General features: G+C 34.0%; 1 long non-coding RNA gene and 1 pseudogene across 1 annotated transcript; both read left to right on the top strand.

The window, feature by feature from the left end:
* The first annotated feature begins 9,018 nt into the window (after positions 1-9,018).
* LOC133877230 (uncharacterized) lies at positions 9,019-13,765 on the top strand. The gene is made up of 3 exons (XR_009901700.1): positions 9,019-9,274; positions 12,281-12,353; positions 13,476-13,765. It is a non-coding gene; the product is annotated as an uncharacterized LOC133877230 (long non-coding RNA).
* A 2,486-nt stretch (positions 13,766-16,251) lies between these two features.
* On the top strand, positions 16,252-21,581 carry LOC133877228 (disease resistance protein RPV1-like; annotated as a pseudogene).

Raw genomic sequence — 21,581 nt, 5'->3', positions numbered from 1 at the left:
CGATCGACACACTGTTCACACGGGTTTTCCCTTTATTTAGTGTCGATCGATCGACTATTTGTGTCGATTGATTGACATGAATATTAAGTGGATCGATTGATAGTTTTGGTGGATCAATTGACATACTGTTCATCCGAATTTCCTTTTATTTAAATCTCTTTAATAAATTAGACCCATTATTATATTTCTAGTAAATATTTAATCTTATAAACATTTATAATTAAAATTGATGACTAAAAAGATTGATGAATATTTATCTAATAAATATTCATATTTATTCTATTTATAGATAAATATTCATATTTATTCTGTTTATATTATTAGGTCTTAAATCTTATTTTAAGATATTTTATTTAATATTTTAAAATATGGGGTATTATATCCATTCTCTCTTAATGAAATTTCGTCCTCGAAATTCATAAACCTTATATCGCACAAGGTTTATATTAAGGGAAAAGATTCAAAATTATTAAATCTTAAGTCTAGTGATATAGATTTTAAACGTAAGATTTTTATCAATCTACAGGTTATTTTAACTTTGATCATTACGAGAGAGAAACGAAAAAAGAAAATAATACATATTTTCTTTCTATCATTTGTCTCATTAGAAGTCTTTTATCTTATTCTCCTATTGTTGAAATTCCATCTACTATTTTTAGAAAGAAACTTATCATAGAAGAAAACTCCGACTATGATAAGCGGTTGTTCTTATCCTTTAAAAAAAAAGGTGTAAGAAAATAATATTTTATATAGTACCATGATTTTTATATAGTACCATTCTCTATTTTATGGGTTTGATTTACCGATCACGGTGCTTACAGGTACTAACCTTATATGGTATGTATCTCCATATTTACGAATTCCTCCTTATCAGCATCGTTAAGAACGAGAGAGTATACTCGTGCTCGAGCAGAATTTCGTTGTTGCGATCGAATTCCTTGCGACCTTGTCTCTTCTATAGGATTCATTGGGCAATTCTTCAGGAAATGACCAGGTTTACCACACTTGAAACAGTTCGAGCTTCCCTTTTTACAATCTCCCATGTGTAGTTTCCCACACTTGCTACAACGAGGTTTCTAATCTCCAAGTGCAGGCGGATAATTCTTGCTCACAGCTGGTTTGGAATCATACTCTATCGCCAGCCTCTTTGCCGGAGATGATGTCTACTGCTTTAATTGCATTTTTAGTTTATAGGCTGCTATTGATTCACGAATTCCTCTCTCCGCAAGAGATGTTACTTCCACTAATCTAGCGTAGTCCTTGATCTCGAGGCATATGATCATTTCCTTGATGCGAGGGTTGAGCCCGTTTTCAAACCGCTCTGCTTTTGATTCTTCGTTGGGGATTAAGTTAGCGGCAAACCTAGCGAGTTCAATGAATTTGGCGGAGTATTGTTCCACCATCATGTCGCCCTGGACTAGATTTTGAAACTCGATAGCTCTCGGTTGCCTTTAAGCTCTGGGGAAGAATCGCCTGTTGTATTCAATTTTAAATAGATCCCATGTAATTACCGTTTCATTTGCGGGTTCTGTTAGTAATACCTTTTTGGAGGTCCATCATCTTCCAGCTTCGACTGTCAACTTTAATCTGATGCATTGGACCCTCTGTTCATTGGTGCAGCTGAGGATATCGAATAGTATCTCGATGTCAGTGAGCCATGCTTTAGCTGCGCTTGGTCCTTCTACACCTTCGAATGATTGGAAGTTGTGACTAGAAAAGTCATAGAGTGAACAACCTAGAGGTTCGACTTGGTTATTGGATTGTGGCACACGTGCTATCGCTTTGGCGAATTGTCTAGAGATGTCAGCCATGAATTGGATCAAGGCTTCATAGAATTGTGGAGGTAGAGGTGGAATACTTCCATTATAGTTTTCATGGTGATGCTTGTCTTGATTCTTACGACGTCGATAAGGCAGCATCTTTTCTGCGTCAAGCTACGACGTTAACAAAATAAGGCAATATAATTTATTCGGACCTAATGAAGATCACGTGGATATTTCCTATCCAAATTATTATTCAGGAGGGGATTTTCTAGTGCTATCTAATCTTATTAAAGAGTGTTTAGTCCTGATAATCTTGTTATTTACCTAGTGACTATAAAAGAGTAAACAAAAACAATCATTCACAAAATCACAACACTAGGCACATAATCTAAAGTAGTATTATGTGCTAAGTGTACATACACATGCATAGCACACATACTCAAAAAGTTTTTCATAAAGAATTTTCTTTGTTTCAAAACTTTTTGAAAACATACAATAATAATACAAGAATGAGTAGTCTCATTCCAGAATAAGAGTTTAAGTCCATCTATTCATTGGGAGAAATAAGAGTTTAACTCCCTTTTATTTAATGGATTGTTTTACACGAATGGGTATTCCCATCCTGAAACAAGAGTTTTACTCCTCGCATTCAAATGAGGAACAAAAGTTTTACTCCTTGCGTTTAGAGAAGAAATAAGAGTTTCCTCCCTTTTATTTAATGGAGTGTCTCAGTTGCTATTAGAGACAAGTATAAAATAAAATATGTCTATAATATAGATATATCATTTTCATAAAACTTTTATTTTAACAACATTTTCATCGCATCTAAACATCATTTCATCGTGTCAGAAAATCATTTTACAATCAAAGTAACAATGTTTAAAAGATATACTCAATAAACTTAAAACATTTTCTTGGGTCCAAAACCAAAACAGTTTTTATTGCAAACCCTTTACTAATCATGCAAATATATATATATATATATATATAACTTGCCAATCAAATTTATGAGCTCCTAACTTGAAAATCATATCAGCATATTCTCTAACACACAAATGATATTGATATGCTTACTAACATGATTATCAATAATCTTATATAAAGATCATACGATGCATACATCATTATAATTATCACAGAAACATATCATCATTAGAATTACACAATGCAAGCATAGATGACCATATATAAGAAATCCTAACTGTAGACAACAGTTATTAATCTCATCAACCATTATATTTCACACAAAAGCTTTTATAAAATGTTGTTTATTTTACCTATAGCTCTTGTGTCATTCCTAAACTTCTATGGTCAAGTCTAACAGTCCTCAAGGCGAATTGCTCTGATACCAAACAGTAACTTACCCAAGTTATAGTTTGACACTAAGCTGTAACTGGTCCTTAGAGCTAACCGCTCTGATACTAAATTGTAACTCCCCACTTTTGCAAAAAGTGTAAGTGAAAATTTTTTAGTTTCCATGTGACATTACTAACTCATCAGAGTTATAAATTAGCAGCAGAATATAATTTTTCTTTAACAATGAAACTTTAGAGCTGACTGAATAACCTTAATATATAAAAATAATAACCTTTTGTTCTTATATAATAATTACATTATAAAATAATACAATATGTGCCACATGCGACACTTAATAAATACATAACTACTGTTTTCTCCAAATAATGATTATATGCTAAAAGTCTCATCCTTAAGTTGCTTCCTTTATACTTGTAAAAACTCGCATGTGATTGTGGTTAACACCACAATCTCATGCTATGGTCGAGTGAGTCAACGGTCTTCAACCACAGTAATACACCGATTTATTTAACCATATACAATGCAATCAAATGATAACAGTTATATCCGCATACATTTAATCACATTCATTTATCTACTTTAACTCTTTATTTACTTAAGTCATATACTTGCATTCATTCTTACTAAAGCCTTGTGCTTAGCTAAAGGGTTCTCTTATGAGCCTTGTGCTCCTTAACTGTAAAGCTTGTTGGTTCTTAGGCCTTGTGCCTCGACTGTGAGCCTTTTGCTCGCCATTCTACTACGGAGCCTTGTGCTCCCACTGTGGGCCTTATGCTCGCTAGCTTATTATCATTATTTCTTCAACCTTTAGTTTATCCGTCGGTCTTATCAGTATATTGATGCATTGGTACCTAAGCTTTCTGTTTACCCGTTGGTATAGTCAATTGCTTGACGTCTTGGTACGTAAACCTCAGTTCATCCGTTGGTCTCCTCAATTCACTAACGCCTTAGTTCCTAAACCTCCAGTCTTTTTATTAACCCATTCATAAATCATAATATGATCATGCAAACAACATCATATACATAATTCCAACCAGAGCATGTTAAACATACCAAATGCCAAACCATATGAATACAATTAAATAAAACAGCAGTCACTAGTCATGAAAAACTAAACCACACGTACCATCCTCAGTGAGTAAGAAATACTCACAGTAATTCTTCTAGCTTCAGGAAATCATTCACAAATATAATCACTGCAACATAAACATATATAATACAAGCAAATAGTGAATTAGTATAATTCACTAAAAGTGCATTTTAATTCTATCTTCATTCCTGACTTTCAAACCTTTATATAATTTCCTAATTATCTCCACATTTTCAATTTGTCCAATTATATTTTATTACTAATCTTTTATACAGAATTTATTACAGCATTTATTAAGATCCTTAAGCATAATATTTCTTTTCTTTTTTTTCATTTTTTTTTATCTTTAATTAATATAATGTCATTTGGACATTATAACGGCATATAAAATTGATTAATTATATTGCTACATATCTCATACGAACATTAAAATAGTATTTATAAATGATAACCAAAATACCCATTTTAGTTAAAATGGCATTATAAAAGCTTTAACATTAAAAGCATATATATTTATTTTTATATCAAATAAACTTAATAAATACGTTAATATAATTAATGAGTTTTATACTTTAAACACAAGTGTAATAACTTCATGTTTATTTCTTATTTTAACCTTATAAAACTTGAGTAGAGTAACGATGTTAATATAATAAATGCTTAGAATACTTAAAACTATTTGGGCAGCGTAACGGCGCATTTTGTAAAATAATGTATTTTCACTCGGGCATCATAACGGCGTATTTTTATATTTCAATAATCCGCTTGAAATACCCTATTTAAAACACATCTTAAAAATGTTAGATTACTTAACAAATAACTCACAAAATTACAATATTAAAACAAAACTTTAATTAAAACTAAATATCATTTTCTTTTTCTTTTCCTCTTCTTCTTCTCTTCTTATTTTTCTTTCTTCTTCCTTCACAGTAGGTGAACTGAGAGAGAGATTGAGAAATAGAGAGAGAGAGAGAGAGAGAGAGAGAGAGAGAGAGAGAGAGAGAGAGAGAGAGAGAGCTTGAGAGAGATTACCCACGGGAGAGAAAGAGCTTCTCTGATCTTCCTCCTTCTATGTATCTTGTTGATGGAGAGAGAGAGAGAGAGGGAGAGAATTTGAGAGAGATTGGGAGAGAATTTGAGAGAGTTTTTGGAGAGAATTGAGAAAATGAGGTGTGTGATCAAAGGAAAAGATTGGGTTTCGTTATATAGTGAAATGGATGGCCAAGATTGCTTCAAAATGATCGTATTCAACGGCTGGGAAGAAGATTTGGGGAGAATTGGTATAAAAAAATCGGATTTTTGGAGATTCAGTGCATGAATCTGTTTTCTACAGAAAGTCGATCGATCGATTTTTTTGGTGGATCGATCGACACACTGTTCACACGGGTTTTCCCTTTATTTAGTGTTGATTGATCGATACAAATAGTCGATTGATCGGCATGAATAGTAAGTGGATCGATCGACATATTGTTCATCCGAATTTTCTTTTATTTAAATCTCTTTAATAAATTAGACATATTATTATATTTCTAGTAAATATTTAATCTTATAAACATTTATACTTAAAATTGATGAATAAAAAGATTGATGAATATTATCTAATAAATATTCATATTTATTCAATTTATATTATTAGGTCTTAAATCTTATTTTAAGATATTTTATTTAATATTTGAAAATACGGGGTATTACAATTTTCTATTTGAATCATAATAATTAGCTACAAATCAAGAATCACTAGAAAGATTGTTGAAGAAGTTTTGTGTAAAGTAAATCCCGCTAGCTTGGAAGTCGCCAAACACCTAGTAAGTATCGTGTTCATCATATTAAAAATAAATTTTGAAACAAGCTAGTGACGTCGTTCATATTGTGGGCATTTACAGAATGAGTGGAGTACGTAAAACAACCCTAGAAAAAAGTTGTCTATAATGAAATATGTAATGCATGCATTTGAAGGAAGTAGTTTTCTTTCAAACCTTAAAAAGAAAGTTCAAAAAAGCCCGGTGGCTTAATTCATTTACACGAATTTCTTAATGATAAATTGACAATGAATTTGAAGATTGAGAATGCTCATAGAGGAATCATTAAAATTCAGGAAAGTTTTCATGGAAAAAAAGGTTCTTGTTATTCTTGATGATGTGATTGACTTTGAAAACCTACACATGTTAGTCGAAAAGCACAGGTTTGGTATAGGAAGTGGAATCATTGTGACAACTTTAGATACACATTTGTTGAGTCAATTGGAAGTGGATAAAAAGTATATATAAAGTAGAAAAACTAAATTATTGCGCACGTACGGCATTTTCCGCCAGGGAAGACGGAATTCTCTAATGGATAGGCTACAATGCAAAATTAGGAAACTTTGTTGGGGTCCATTGCAAAAATTTTCACTTTGGAGGCAAGATTGAAAAATGGGCGAAACATTGGGAGGGTAAAGTGTAATTTTCCTTCTTGTTTATTTATTTAAATTTTTTTTCCTTAATTGACCTTTGTATTTGTCGAGCAATAAATAGTTGTTTACACGCTATCTTTTTTATAGGAGTAATGTTATTGTTTACTCTGGTTGACATGGTATACATATTTTAAGTGGTTCTTCTTAGTACTATTTTTTGTTTTTTTTTTTCATAAAAAAAAAAAAAAAAAAGTTCTTTACAACAGCCACATCAATCGGTGATATATGAGTGTGAAAAATCTTCTAATTTTTCTATGTATATGTGAATTGAGAAATGGTGAAACTTTATAAAGAAATTGATAAATCACCATCCATCTTCTTTTTTTGGGGTTGGTGGATAAAGATTTAGTGGCAACGAAATTTTGGGCTAGCATAGCCCCTAAGAACAAGTGTAATAAAGAAAAGACTAACGACGTTACATATTATACAAATATTACACAAATATTTTACAAACTTGATGCACGTGACAATGTTTAGTAGTCATTGGGGATATATATACACACTAGACTTTGTCACATCTTTGAGCATCCCAGCAATATGAATACAATAGCTATTTTAGCTATTTAAAATACATATTTTTATATTTTAACTATTAATTTTTTAATATAAACTCCAACAAATTATCTACTTTCTTTAAATATTATTTTTTAATGCTTTAAGAATAAAGATAAAAGTAAAGATATAGAGAGCACGCAATCTGATGGCTCTTTCTCCAACAAGAAAAACAATATTTTATTCTTATAGTGTGCTACAACGAATAACAATATCTAGATATTGGCTGTAGCAAAAAAATATATCTATCTCTTCTAAATCTAATATGCTCGAGATGAAAATTTGGTGATATTAGCTAAAAATACCTATTATGAGGAGTTTATCTAATTTGTTGGAGACGCTCAAATATATATATATATATGGCGCAATATAATTGGAATAATTGGTTTTTTTTTTTTTTTTTTTTTTTTTTTTTTTTTTTTATTACATGTGGCAACCATCGTACTAATGATAATAGACAGAAGGATTAATTTTACACACTTAAAAAGCCCCAAAAATAATTTTATCACTTTTGAAAACTCAATGACTAATTTGATACACAGTAAAAGCATATTGACCAATTTTGCATTTAACCCTTAATTTTAATGATGAAATGATTTACGGAAGGTTGGTGCATTTCAATATTATAAAGATTAATAGTTGAGTAAAAAAGTTATTAATAATGAAAAATCATACTTAGCCCCTAAATTTTGATATGATTTGGATTAATATTTGGTTAAAATGTAAAATTGGTCATTGTGATTGACTTAATTTACAAATCACTCTATGTGGTATAAAAATTAATTGAGAGGTTTCTGTGGTTGGTGAAATTGAAAAATTACTCCTTACAGTCAATTTTCGTTCACTACTTGACAGAAACTATTAGGTTGCCACGTCAAACTCAATAAAAGCGTGATATGTGTTACTCTTAATAGAAAATATATTAATATATTAAAAATTAAAAACAATATTACCTTTTTTTTTCTTTAAGAAAAAAAAAATTAGGGTTTGAGACTAGTCTGCAAGTCACCCCTAGAGGTGGCCTACACTACCTTTGGCGTGGTAGCCGCGCGCCACCCATAGCCCTATTTGGGGTGGCTCACGAGCCCCCAGAGCAGGCTGGGGGTAGCTCGAAGTTCACCACCAGCTCTAGGGTGGCCTGCGAGCCACCCTAGATGGGGCTAGGAGTGGCTTGAAGCTCACCTCCGGCCAGGGTTGTAAAGACCAAGAAAATAAATAGGTAACTTAGCAATTAATAAATTACAATTATTAAATTGATGGGGTTTATAATTATATCATGGGTAATAATAATTATGTAACTAAAATAAAATGAGCTTATGGTAAAATAATGGAAAGAGTAATAATTATTATAGTGAGTTCTAGTTGAATAAATAATTAATTACATTAATAAAAGTATGGTTTAAAAATATGTGGGGTCAAGTATTAATTGATAAAGGGATTTGATTCTTGTACAACACCAATACAACAACTGTACAACAATCTCTCACATGAGGGTGGACCCCAGTATTGATGTTGTAAATCTAACATTTTCCATTGATAAAGGAGATCCTATCTTGGGGATTTTAAATATAAGGAGATCCTATCTTGCCACGTGTTATTGCCGGATTGGGTAGGAGAAGATTACTCTATCTTGTCCCAACCATTCTTAAAGTGACACATGGCCAATCCCTCTCTCTTCCCCTTTCTTTCTTGGAAAATGATAAATGTACATCACATGTACAACAAGTGTACAACACCCCTCTCACATTGGGTGGGCCCTACATAGGGCCCACCCCATGTGAGAGGGGTGTTGTACACTTGTTGTAGTTGTGATGTACGGGAATCACCTCTCTTCTTTCTTTTCGTTTCCCCATTTTTCTCTCCCTCACCGCACACTTCTCTTCTTCTTCTTCTTTCTTTTGTTTCTTTTCTTTCTTTACCTCTTTCTCCTTTCTGTTCACGCACGCCACCTAACCCACTTCCCCTTTTCTTTTCTCTTCTTCCCTTCCCTTTCCCCCTTCATCTCTCGCACACCAATACAGAACCACCCGTGAGAGAGATTTCCGTGATGGTGTGTGTGTGTAGCGCGGCCATGGGGGAAAACCAACGAAAATCAACAAGGTAAAATTCTCTTCCTCTAGCTTTTTAGTTTGATTTCGGAATGGGTTTCATATAGGCACTTTTGTGGGTTTGGCCGGTTGTGTGTGTGTGTGTGTGTTATTGTCGATTTGACCGAATGGGTCCTTCTTTGGGGTTTGATTTATAAATTGAAATCCTAGGGTTTTCTTTTGGGTAATTTCTGTAGTTATATTTTAGGGTTGATGCTTATAAAAAATGAGGTTGGATTTGGGTATGGTTTAGATAGAAGAAATCTAGGGTTTCAATGGGTGGGATGGCCGAATGGTATAAGCCTCATGGGGTTTTGGTTTTTGGTAGATTTGATTAATGTTTTATAGTTTTTATCTATGATTTATACTATGTTATGAATTGATTTTGGATAGGATTCATGGTGCGAAAATGAAATTGTTAATGATCTCTTGGTGATGGCCGAATGATGTTGTTATAGATTTTGATTCTTGATTTTTGATAACCTATGAAGGATGCTTTGTGGTAAGTGCTTGATGTTGGAATGAAAAGTGATTATGAAGGGTAGTTTGGGAAAATTCAGATCTGGTCGGTAGTAGTAAATTGGGGATAATTGTGTTAATTGATGGTTATTGCTCCATTATGTTGATGGTAGAATGTTTGATTGAATTGGGTTTAGTTTTGGAAGAAATTTGGTAGACAATTGTGGCTTATGATCATTGGAATTTTAGTGAGTTGATGTGAAGGAAAACCTTGCTATATTTGGTGTTGTGCTTTAATGGATTCAAATATGGATTTTTGGATTAGTAATTTAATAATGTTAGTTTTTGATTAATTGTTGAGGATTAAGGTTAATACTTGTGATGGATTTAGTTTTATGTGGCGTCTAAGGTCTGTGGTTGATCCTTGGTAGTCCTTAATGACTATGGGCGATTGTATGTAAAAGAGGGGTTTTGACTTATTTTAATGAATGACCATTGATATTGAAGGTTGGTTATAAGGAAAAATCTTGGCAATTTATATAAGGAATCTTGTTGTGTGTTGTAATAGAATTCTAGTTTTCATGTGGGTTGTTGAGAGTTGATTTTCATTAAATATTGACGTATTAGTATTGGTTATATAGAGTCTTGAAGGTAAGCTATGGCTTGTTAGATGATTTTAATTAATCCTTGTGTTGTTTGTTGGATGATTGATTTTATGTTGAAATTACTAATATCTTGGGATTGGGTGTTCATTTTTAGATTGGAGTATAGTTTGATTATGAGATGTGGATTAGTTGTATGACTCATAGGGGGGTTGATTCTAATATGTAAATGAGGATTTCAAGTATTGGGCGGGAGTTCTTTGTTATGGACCATTTGGGCTAATTTTGAGAGATTTGTTGTATAGATTGATCAGAATTAGAGAGAAGGAATGAGGAAGAATTAGTGTACAACGGGCGTACTAAGACAATGTAATAAATGCATAAGGGTGAACAATAATAATGTGATACAACAAATATGTATAAGAGCACTAACAGCAGGTTCCCAACCATTTTTCCTATTTTAGGGAAAATTTAGGGAACCAAACTACTTTTTTTTTTCCCTATACAAAAGCACCCCACAACAGCTTCCCTTTATCTTTCCCTATATATTAAAATAATATTTTTTTTTTATCTTTTACTTCTTTTTTTATCTTTTTTTTTTTCATTGCAATTCAGAAGCATCCACTCATTCCAGATTCCACTTTCCTGCTCCTCCTCCTCTTCTTCTTCTTCTTCTTCTTTCTTTTTCTCTCTGAGACTTTTTTTTTTTTTTTTTCTCTTCCGGTTCTCTCTCAGATATCCCCCAACTCACCCCCTCTCTTCTCCACCTACTCTCTCTTCCTCCACGCACAGCCCACTTCCCAAATCGATCCAGAGCTCGGGGAGCGTTGAGAGATTAAATAGAGGAATCGGAGGACAGAGAGGGACGATAGCTCGCCTAGGATGGTTCGAAGAGCTGGTTGGTGGCGACAAGAGAGGTTGGAGAGGAAGCGCAGGGCGGCAAGTGGCCGAGATCCGGCGAAAGTGCGCCTGAGAGATTGAATCCAGAGAGGTTCAGAGCTGTCACGTGGCGGCGGGAGGAGTCGCACAAGTATCCGAGAAAGAGAGAGAGAGAGAGAGAGAGAGAAGCGGTGGGAAGAAGAAGAAAGAGTCTTGGATATCTACTCTGAGTTTGTTTGTTTGGGTTGTAGTGATATTGTTTGATTTTTGGCTGTTCTCCGATGGTTCTTCTGGAGAATGAGAGAGTAGAGGACATGAGAGAGAGAGAGAGAGAGAGAGAGAGAGAGAGAGAGAGAGAGAGAGAGAAAGAGAGAGAGACGCGCGACGAGGAAGAAGAAGGGAGGCGATTGGGAACCGTGAGAGGAGAGAGGAGAGAGACTATCTTTTTTCTTGGATTATAATAACATGTTGGGAAGCTACAGTGCTTCCCAATGTATTGGGAAGCACTGTAGCTTCCCAAGGGTCATCATCTAAAATAGGGCATCTATTGTGGTTTGATTTTTTGTGATTTTTTTCAAATTTTCCTTATTTTAGGGAATAGAACCACTTATAGGGCATCTGCTACTAGTGCTCTAAGTGCATCATTGGGTTAATAAGCAAGATATAATAAGGACCTAGAACCGAGAATTAGCCTAATAATAGCTTAAGATACCTAGTAAGGCTTTGAATCCATTTGGAATAGTTAATGTACTATCAAATTAGGCTAAAACTTAACTTGTGTTGTGTGTGTATATATATATATATATATATATATATATATATATATATATATACACACACATGCATATGGGTCCGATATATAATGTTAAGTTGGTAAATAAATAAATAAGCAAGTAGGATAATATGGGTATCTTAGAGATAATAAGATGAATAATCTATAACCAATGATCAACATAATGGTAATCAAGGTACCTAACTATCCTTAGAAGCGGATTAAGCGACGTGTGAGCACGTAGGTAGTGTACGTGTCATTGAGTATAGAGTTCAATAACATAGTCTAATGTTACTAATGCTTGCAGGATAGTGTCCGGATTGGAGACTTTAATGAGTTCTCCAATGTAGAGTTCGAGTCATGAGTCCAATGCAGCCAAGGTGAGTATTCTACTTACTAAGAAGTATTATTTTCATATATGATGAATTGTAAAATGAATAGTATTTTACAAACCTGAACCAACTGTATGTTGATTATGATCTGTTTTAGATGCTTTGAGTACTTTTGAGTTTATTGAAATTATGATGATGTTTTGAAATATGAATATGATATGCGATTTTAGAACGAGTATAAGTTGGAAATTTAAGTTATGAAAATTGTCTATGAAATGACATGTAGAACTGTTTATGTTTTATAAAGAAAGCATGAGTTAAAAGCATGATTATAAAATTAAATGTATAGTATTTAAGCATGAGCATTGAGCATGAAACATGAACGCATAAACAAACTATTAGGGGGATCTATGCCCCATAAGCATGAACTAGAAGGGGGACATACGCCCCAGGGGGATCTACGCCCCAAACGCATGAACTAGAAGGGGGACATACGCCCCAGGGGGATCTACGCCCCAAAAGCATGGACTAGTGGGGGATATACGCCCCTTACGTATGAACTAGTGGGGGGACATACGCCCCATACGAACACACGCATGAACTATGTGGGGACCGACGCCCCAGGGGATTTACGCCCCATACGAACGTACACATGAACTAGTATTGGGAGATTTACGCCCCTTAGGAATATACGCATGACTAGTATTGGGAGACCAACGCCCCATAGGAATACAATCGAAACTTACATGAGCATGTATAGCATTGTTTTCATGAGTGATGTTTTTATACTATGAGTAGTTTTGCTAGACGTATTAGTATGCATAAGAGTCTCAATGGAAAAGAACTTATGTATATTTCTACCGGATGGTTGCATGATTTAAATGCCATTGTTTCCTATAACGAATCTTCTACGTATAATCTTTGTTGCCTAGTATGTTAAATGTTTTCTATTAGTCGGTGTTTGCTATATCAGCTATGTGAGTTTTCAAACAAAAGTTTATAAGATTAGTGGCTGTTATAGTGCACTCATGACCAGAAATTGAAAAGTTGGTTCTTTGCGAAAACTCAGTGAATAGTATACCTCTGAGGTCTTAGTGTATTTATTTATGCTAAGATGGTGGGCTCATAATTCCACCTATACGGATGTGGCAAACCCCCACAACTGTATAGATGACGTTCCTTTGGTTGCAGGTATTCCGATCGTAGTTGATGGTGTTGTAAAAGTGTATTTGGGATATTATGACTGAAGCTCGCCGCGACGGTCATAATTATGGGACTTTGGGTGTCCTTTATTTTATAGGTTTGGTATATGTCTTATGACGCTTGTGTCACATAATATTTGTAAAGCCATTCTTCGATGCAATTATTATTTGGATAAGCCTTAAGCAAATAGACATTATGGCTCTTTTTGTGTAAATATCAGTTTATGTTTATAGATGTGACTTCTGCTGTTCAAATTATGTTTTCCGCTGCATAGATGTTATTAGGTGTGTTACTTTGATTATCAGGTATATATTATGGGGTATGTACCTTATGTTGGCTTTACGACATATCGTCGTGCCACTGTGATGACTCGTTTATATTTAAGAGATTAATGTTTATGCAAATGTTCTGATTTATATTATAAAAAAAAAAAAAAAAAAAAAAAAAAAAAGAGTCGTCACAAGGGTCGGATCCAATGGGGAGCAAGAGGGGGCACTCGCCCCCCCTCCCAACTCATCACTAGTGCCCCCTCACCTTCTAAAAGTTTCATTTTTCCCTCACAAAATTAATTTTTCTACAAGTGCCTCTCCCCGGCCCCCTCACCCCATCCCTCATCTTCAACAACTCTTCTACTTATAAAGTATTCATATACATGGAAAATGTAGAGAGAGGGAGAGAGTATGTAGATACTACGAATAAAGACAAAAAGAAAGATGAGTTTTGCAGGAAACACTTTGCCAAACCCAGCCAAGAATGAGAAATGAACCCTACCATTTCCAATATATCCAAGCTCATTGAGTTTGCAAGGTGTTCGTCGTTTGTAGGGCTGTTGACATCTCATATAGAACCAGATAAAAACCCTTAAAGCCACCAATAGTAGAGAGAGAGAGAGAGAGAGAGAGAGAGTGAAACACTGAAACAGAGTGAACAAGTTGAAAACTTTTTTCCTGTTTTGGCCGAGCAGAGGGGTTGTCTAAAATTTAGAGTTTGGCGATAAATAAATAAATAAATAAGAAGGTAAAAGAAATTAATGGTCGTCTCTGGATGAAAAATAATGTGTCGTTAAATCACATTATTGTGTCTACAGAGGATTCATAAAGGGAATTATTGTGGTAAGCATCTACAAAGGATCGATAACTGTGTCATCAAATTACAAGTTTTTTTCTTTTTTGAAAAATAATAAATACTTTTCACCCCATTTATTTATACTATTATTCTCTATGAGTAAACTATTATGTTCTTTGAAAAAAAAAAGAGAATTATTTTAAGGCATAAAAAAATGAAAAATGCTGCATAATATAGTTTTTATCTACCATTCATCTGACAAGAAAGATTTAGTATTCTCAAATAATCTTTAGATTTATTTCTATAAAATTAAAAATAGAAAAAAATTAAATTAAATTCAATTGTTGATTAATTTGAAATTTTATGTTAATGGGAGGAGTTATTTTTTTAGTTTTGCTCTCTCAATATATATATATATATATATATATATATATATATATATATATATATATATATATTTTTTTAATTTCACCCCCCTAAACTCAAGTCTCGGCTCCGCCACTGTGGCTGCAGCTCTATGAAAACCTGCGAGCCACTCCAAATAGATTTGGATGGTGTGTAAGCCACCCCATAGGCCGGCAGGGGATTATTTATCTCATTTTTTTTTTTGGTTTGTTTAAATAGTTAACGTATTGTCACCGTCTCACACTTTGAGGGACCTCAACTTCATTGACCAAATTAAAAATGGAGGGGTATAACCATTTACGCGTGAAACGTGCACCCACATTCGGAAAATTCAACTCCCGTCTTTGACACTATTTTATACAGGCTAGGGTGTTGACTTTGAGTTATATTGTTAAATAAGTATTTTTAATTTTTCAATTTACTTAAAGCAAATGCAAACATATCGAAACGAAAAGTAATTAAATGAATATGGGTCGAAAATGATAGATTTACAACATCACCATTACAACTGCACAATACTTCCTCATATGGGGTGGGACTTAGTGTGTGGGGGCCCACTCCCATGTGAGGGAGTGTTGTGCAGTTGTTGTGATGGTGTTGTGTAGGAATCAAATCCCGTCTATCAAACATTAAAAAAGAAAAAGAAAAAAGAAGGTAGTGATTGATACAACTAATCATCTTAGGGCCTTAGAACCCTATGACAGATTCAAATGATTGCGTTGAGTTTTTGCATTCACTTATATTTTTAATAAAGTACATTTTATAATACATTCGCATGTTCTCCTTTAAATTGCTTTGGTGTACTTTATATGACTTTGCGACTATGAAAGACTGACCAGAGCGTTACATACTAATAATTTTTTAAAAAAATTATCTTTTCGTTCATCTTAAAACTAAAGGTTTAATGTGAAGTTTTGCTTCTAAGTCAGAGCGTTGCATACCTATAATTTTCTTTATATTTGTTAGAATATATTTAGAATATAATTTTTTTTATAATTGTTTTTTTAATTGCATGTGTTTCTCACATGCTTCATTCATAATTTAAAGGACATATGTCACATTTAGAAATTGGTTTATAAAAAATTGTGTCTATAAAAAAAATTGTGTCTATAAAAACACGACTACTCCCTCCATTTAGAATACATATGGAAGTCAACTTCTTGCACTAATGTGTGCCACGTTCGTGTTGACTTAGAATTAAGATTAATAAGTCAATGTACTTAACAAACCTATCAAATCAGAAGTAGTTGAGGGAGTAGTCGTGTTTTTATGAGGAGTTTGTGCATCAAATCCTTTCTCTCTCAAGTCTGAACCCAAAATTTTCTCTCTTTTTGTTTTGGTTTCCCACGAAATCTAATCCAAGTCTTTTATCGGCCATCAAACCCAGAAACAGACCGTACGTTAAACCCATTTTGTTGTTGCTATTTTTTTGAGAAATTATATTAATGTTTTAGAAATTATATTAATGCTTGAGAAATTATGGTCTCTGGTAGGAATTTCTTGTTGCTATTTTTTTTTTTCAATAATAGAGAAATTATATGTTTCAATAAAAATCAGCAACCAAATTATTAGTAAGTTTGGATACCACTTAATCATCATTATCGTGTCCTGGCCTATTAATTAGTAGCGTGAAACTTTGCTCAGGCCTTAGAGGATCTAAAAAAAAATGAATCATCATAAAAAGAAATTGAATTTGGATTTAGATTTAGATTTATGTTTAGTAGATGAACTTTCTCATTTTTCGATCTGCTTTGCAAAATTAAATATCCTCCTCCTCGTTAACTTGCCGAATATGTCTCATTTTTCAGTTCATTCCAACCCAACCACAAGAAGCACCTCGTCTTCCATGGCTACCACAACAATTCCATTATCTTTTGAATCTAGTTGGGATGTCTTCCTGAGTTTCAGAGGTAAAGACACCCGAAAAAACTTTACCGATCACCTTTATTCTGCCTTGGTACGACTTGGAATTCGTACCTTTCGAGATGACAAGGAGCTTCGAAGCGGGGAGAACATCTGTACCGAACTTCTCAACGCGATTCAAAGATCAAGGTTTTCGATTGTGGTTTTCTCCAAAGGATATGCTTCTTCGAGGTGGTGCCTCAATGAACTTGCAGAGATCGTGCACTGTAAGAATACCATAGGCAGTATTCTTCTTTCGGTATTTTATCACGTAAACCCCTCAGATGTTCGAAATCAGACCGGAACTTTTGCGGAAGCCTTTGCTAGGCATGAAAAGCGGTTTCAAACTAATATAAAGAGGGTGCAAAGGTGGAGAGCATCTCTTACTGAAGCTGCGAAATGTTCGGGTTGGGATCTTGAAAGCTTTGCAAATGGGTATTATGCTACAAACTCTTGTGCTCTTTAAAGCAGTTTTTAATTTGTTTTTGTCTTTTATGTCAAAAAGAAAAAAAAAAAAAAAGAAAAAAAAAAAAGGGGAAAAATAACCCTATCTATTCCATTAATTCTATTCTACTCCCTCTTAATTAATTAATCAATTTCTATCTCTTCGGTGGTAAGAGTACTTGCGTCTTATTCAATCAAAATATAGAGATAGGCTTGTCATGTGTTATTTAACTCGATCTACTTGTTAAATTTTCATGCTATATACAAATTCATGGGGATGAGATCCACATGTACCGTGTGGACTATAGCTAAATCATTTTACTTCCTGTAAAATGGTTAATGGCTTTGTCCATGAAAATAATATATATATATATATATATATATATATATATATATATATGGGATGCCATTGAGTAGGACAATAAATTATGAACAAATATACTTCATTGATATTCTTAATAAATATGTTATAACTTAGATGCTTGCCATGACATCTTAGTCTCTGGCATATATGGGAATATGGGATGATAACATATCTTCTTGATACGTACCCTCTTGATGACTCATCATTTTATTTATTCTTTTTCCTTCCTTGTGCTTACTTTATTTTTCTTTTTCTATTTTCCATACACATATATGAATCTTAATAATCAGGTATGAAGCAAGATTCATTGAGGAGATTGTTAAAGAAGCTTCGTATGAAGTAAATCCTGCTCGCATGAATGTTGCCCAGCATCAAGTTGGAATAGATTCTCATGTTGTAAAGATGAAAAATCTATTAAATCTTGAAACAAGGGTCGTTCGCACTGTGGGCATCTATGGGATGGGTGGAATTGGTAAAACAACCGTAGCAAAGGTTGTGTACAATGAAATATGTGTTGTTTTTGAAGGAAGTAGTTTTCTTTCAAACCTGAAAGAAAGTTCAAAAAATCCCAATGACTTAGTTCGTTTACAAAAACAACTTCTTAATAATATTTTGAAAATGAACTTGAAGATTGACAGTGTTGATGAGGGAATCATACAGATTAAAAAAAGACTTCGTGACAAAAGAGTTCTTGTTATTCTTGATTATGTGGATCACAACACACAACTACAAGCATTAGTTGGAAACTTTGAATGGTTTGGTTCAGGGAGTAGAATCATTGTAATAACAAGAGATGAGCATATCCTTACTCAACTTAGATTCAATAAAAAATATAAGGTTGAAGAATTGAATAATTGGGAGTGTCTTCAACTTTTCTCCTATCATGCCTTTGAGATGGCCAGTCCAACAGATGATTACAAGGAGCTTTTGATTAGTGTGGTGGAGTATGCAAGAGGACTTCCATTAGCTCTTGAGGTTTTGGGTTCTTTTCTATCTCAAAGAAGTGTTTTTGAATGGAAAAGTGAATTAGAAAAATTACAACGAATTCCTTACAATAATATTCAAAAAAATTCTTATATTAAGCTTTGAATCACTAGAACCCTATGCGAAAATGACATTTCTTGATATTGCATGTTTTTTTATCGGTATGGACAAAGAATATGCCATCAGAATACTTCATGGTTGTGGGTTTCTTCCAAAAAGTGATCTTAGTCTTCTCGTTTAGAGGTCCCTCATAACAATTGATATGCAAAATAAGTTGAGGATGCATGATCTTATTCGAGATATGGGAAGGGAGATTGTTCGCAAAAAGCGACCTTATAATCTTGGAAAACTTAGCAGGTTGTGGTTTCATGAGGATGCATTAAATGTACTAAGACAACATACGGTAAGAGACATTGCAATTATATATAGCCATGTGTACACACACACACACAGATTCGCATGATATGTGTTATGTAGGTATACATGAAAGTTGTCTTTTTGCCAAGCATACGTCATAATTCAAATAACATATCGACATTTATCTATGATCATAAATCCAAAATTTCTCTAAATTAAATCTTATAACATTAAAAATAAATAAAATAATAAGAGGTACGCAATCAAGTCTTAGGCCATTCTAGTACATGCCTAAATCATTTTGTGGTTTTTTTTTTTTTTTTGGAAAAAAAAAATTGTGGAGGTGAAAATATCTAAGCCTACTCCAATTCGAAGGTGTTTTAGCTATAAATAGAGATGAGAAGATGTGTTGCTAATCCAACTATCTATTTTGTCAGGGAACAAAAGCAGTGGAAGGTCTCGTCCTAAATTTGCCTGTACTTGAAGATGTACATTTGCAAAGATGAAGAATTTGAGATTGCTTGAGATCAATACTGTGTCTCTTACAGGATGTTTCAAACATCTTTCCAAAGAGCTAAGATGGCTTTGTTGGCATAAATGCCCTCTGAAACTTCTACCACAAAATTTTCATCTAGAGAATCTTGTTGTTCTTGACATGCAACATAGTAATATCAAGCAAATTTGGAAAGATAACAGAGTATGACAAGTCTTGCTATGCATTTTAGTCCCTTGATGTTAAATATATAACTCACAAGAAATGCTTCTTTCTTTTCTAAAAAAGAATATAATTGTTTTCTTTTTCACAGGTACTCAACAAGTTGAAAGTTATTAATCTCAGCTATTCCAAAAATCTTACCAAATCTCCCAACTTCTTACAAGTCCCACATTTGGAGATGCTAATACTTGAAGGTTGCATAAACTTGGTTGAGCTGCATGAGTCTATTGAATATCTAAAAGGTCTAGTTTTACTGAATTTAAATGGATGCAATAACCTTAAGAATCTTCCAAGAAGTATTTCTAACTTCAAATCTCTTGAAAGACTTAACTTGTCCGGTTTGAAACTTGATGAGTTACCGGAGAAACTAGAGAATATGATATCTTTAGAAGAGACGCCACCATCCTCCTTTGGTCTTTCAAAGAATTTCAAAGGTGTATCATTAAGTGGATGTGAGGGTCAATTCTTAGAACCTCGGTTCTCAAGTTTCTCATAGTGGATATCTCCAAAAAACATGAATCCCATTAGCTTGCTACGAGCTAGATTTGGTTCTTTGGGAAGACTATCTCTCAGTAACTGCAAATTGTCTGACAATGAGATTGTCAAGGATATTGGGAGTTTAGCTTCACTCCAGGGCTTGGATTTATCACAAAACAATTTTAGTAAACTACCTGATTGCATCCGTAGCCTTCCTAAATTACAATACTTGTATTTAGATCAGTGTGAATCTCTTGTTTCAATATTAGACCTCCCCACAAATGTAGAGGTCCTTTTTGCAGCTGCCTGCTCAATGCTGGAAACAGTCTCAATTTCGAAGAGTACTAGTACTACTTCTCAATTGGCCAGTCTTCACCTTTTTGACTGCTGCAAACTGCATAATATTGAGGGCTTAATTTTGGATTCTAATTCATTCATTGATTTGTTTGATTGCAACAATCTATCTCCTGCTTTGAAGGAGAGTCTCCTCCAGGTTGGTTCTCTCTCTCTCTCTCTCTCTCTCTCTCTCTCTCTCTCTCTCTCTCTCTCTCTCGTTCAATGATGTGAACATTTTTTTTTGAAACAGTGTCCATCACCCCAATGTGATATGTGTAACCGTTTCGTTTGCCTCCCTGGCATTGAGGTTCCAGATTGGTTCTGTCATAAGAGAATTGGATCTTCAATATCCTTTCATGTTCCTTCTCTTGCAGAAGGTGAGCTTTGCATATTGCTTATTTGCATTGTTTATGCAAAAAAGGAAGAATTGGATCCGCCAATGAGTGAAATGGCCTTGATAATCCATAATAAAACTAGAAACCACCGACAGGTTCTTCTCCCAAAAATTTTACCCATTCCTGTTGTAAGAAATAAAGTGGTGGTGCTCGGACATCCCTCAGGAAAAATAGTGGAGATTGTAAATGGAGAGGAAATGGAGGTGTCCTTCGAGCTTTCGAGCTGGGCTGAAGTGAAGAAGTGTGGAGTTCACATTGTGGTTGATACAGATGGAAGTGCGGACGAGTGTGTCTATTTTGATGCTGTCTCAGGTGATATGGATACTACTATTGATGATCAGGTGTCAGGTGAAAACGTTGAAGGTGAAGACTAGTGTTTGGTTCTAATTTTTTTTATTCAACAATCTGGTGGAGGTCATGCCAATGGTGCAAATGGATCGGAATGGAGCTCGGAGATCCATTTGTTTACAAGCATCTAGGCAGCATGGCAACCATTGGCAGATACAAGGCTCTGAATTCGAAGATGATATCAAATAATGGACGTTTTTCTGGCCTGTGAAGAAAACAGTGTACATGTCTAAAAATATGATATAATTTGCATTTGAATCGATGAGCAATATGATGTTGAA

This window comes from Alnus glutinosa, chromosome 9, assembly GCF_958979055.1.
Source record: "Alnus glutinosa chromosome 9, dhAlnGlut1.1, whole genome shotgun sequence".
NCBI classification, from domain to species: domain Eukaryota; kingdom Viridiplantae; phylum Streptophyta; class Magnoliopsida; order Fagales; family Betulaceae; genus Alnus; species Alnus glutinosa.
This window is presented reverse-complemented; position numbering and strand designations above follow the sequence as displayed.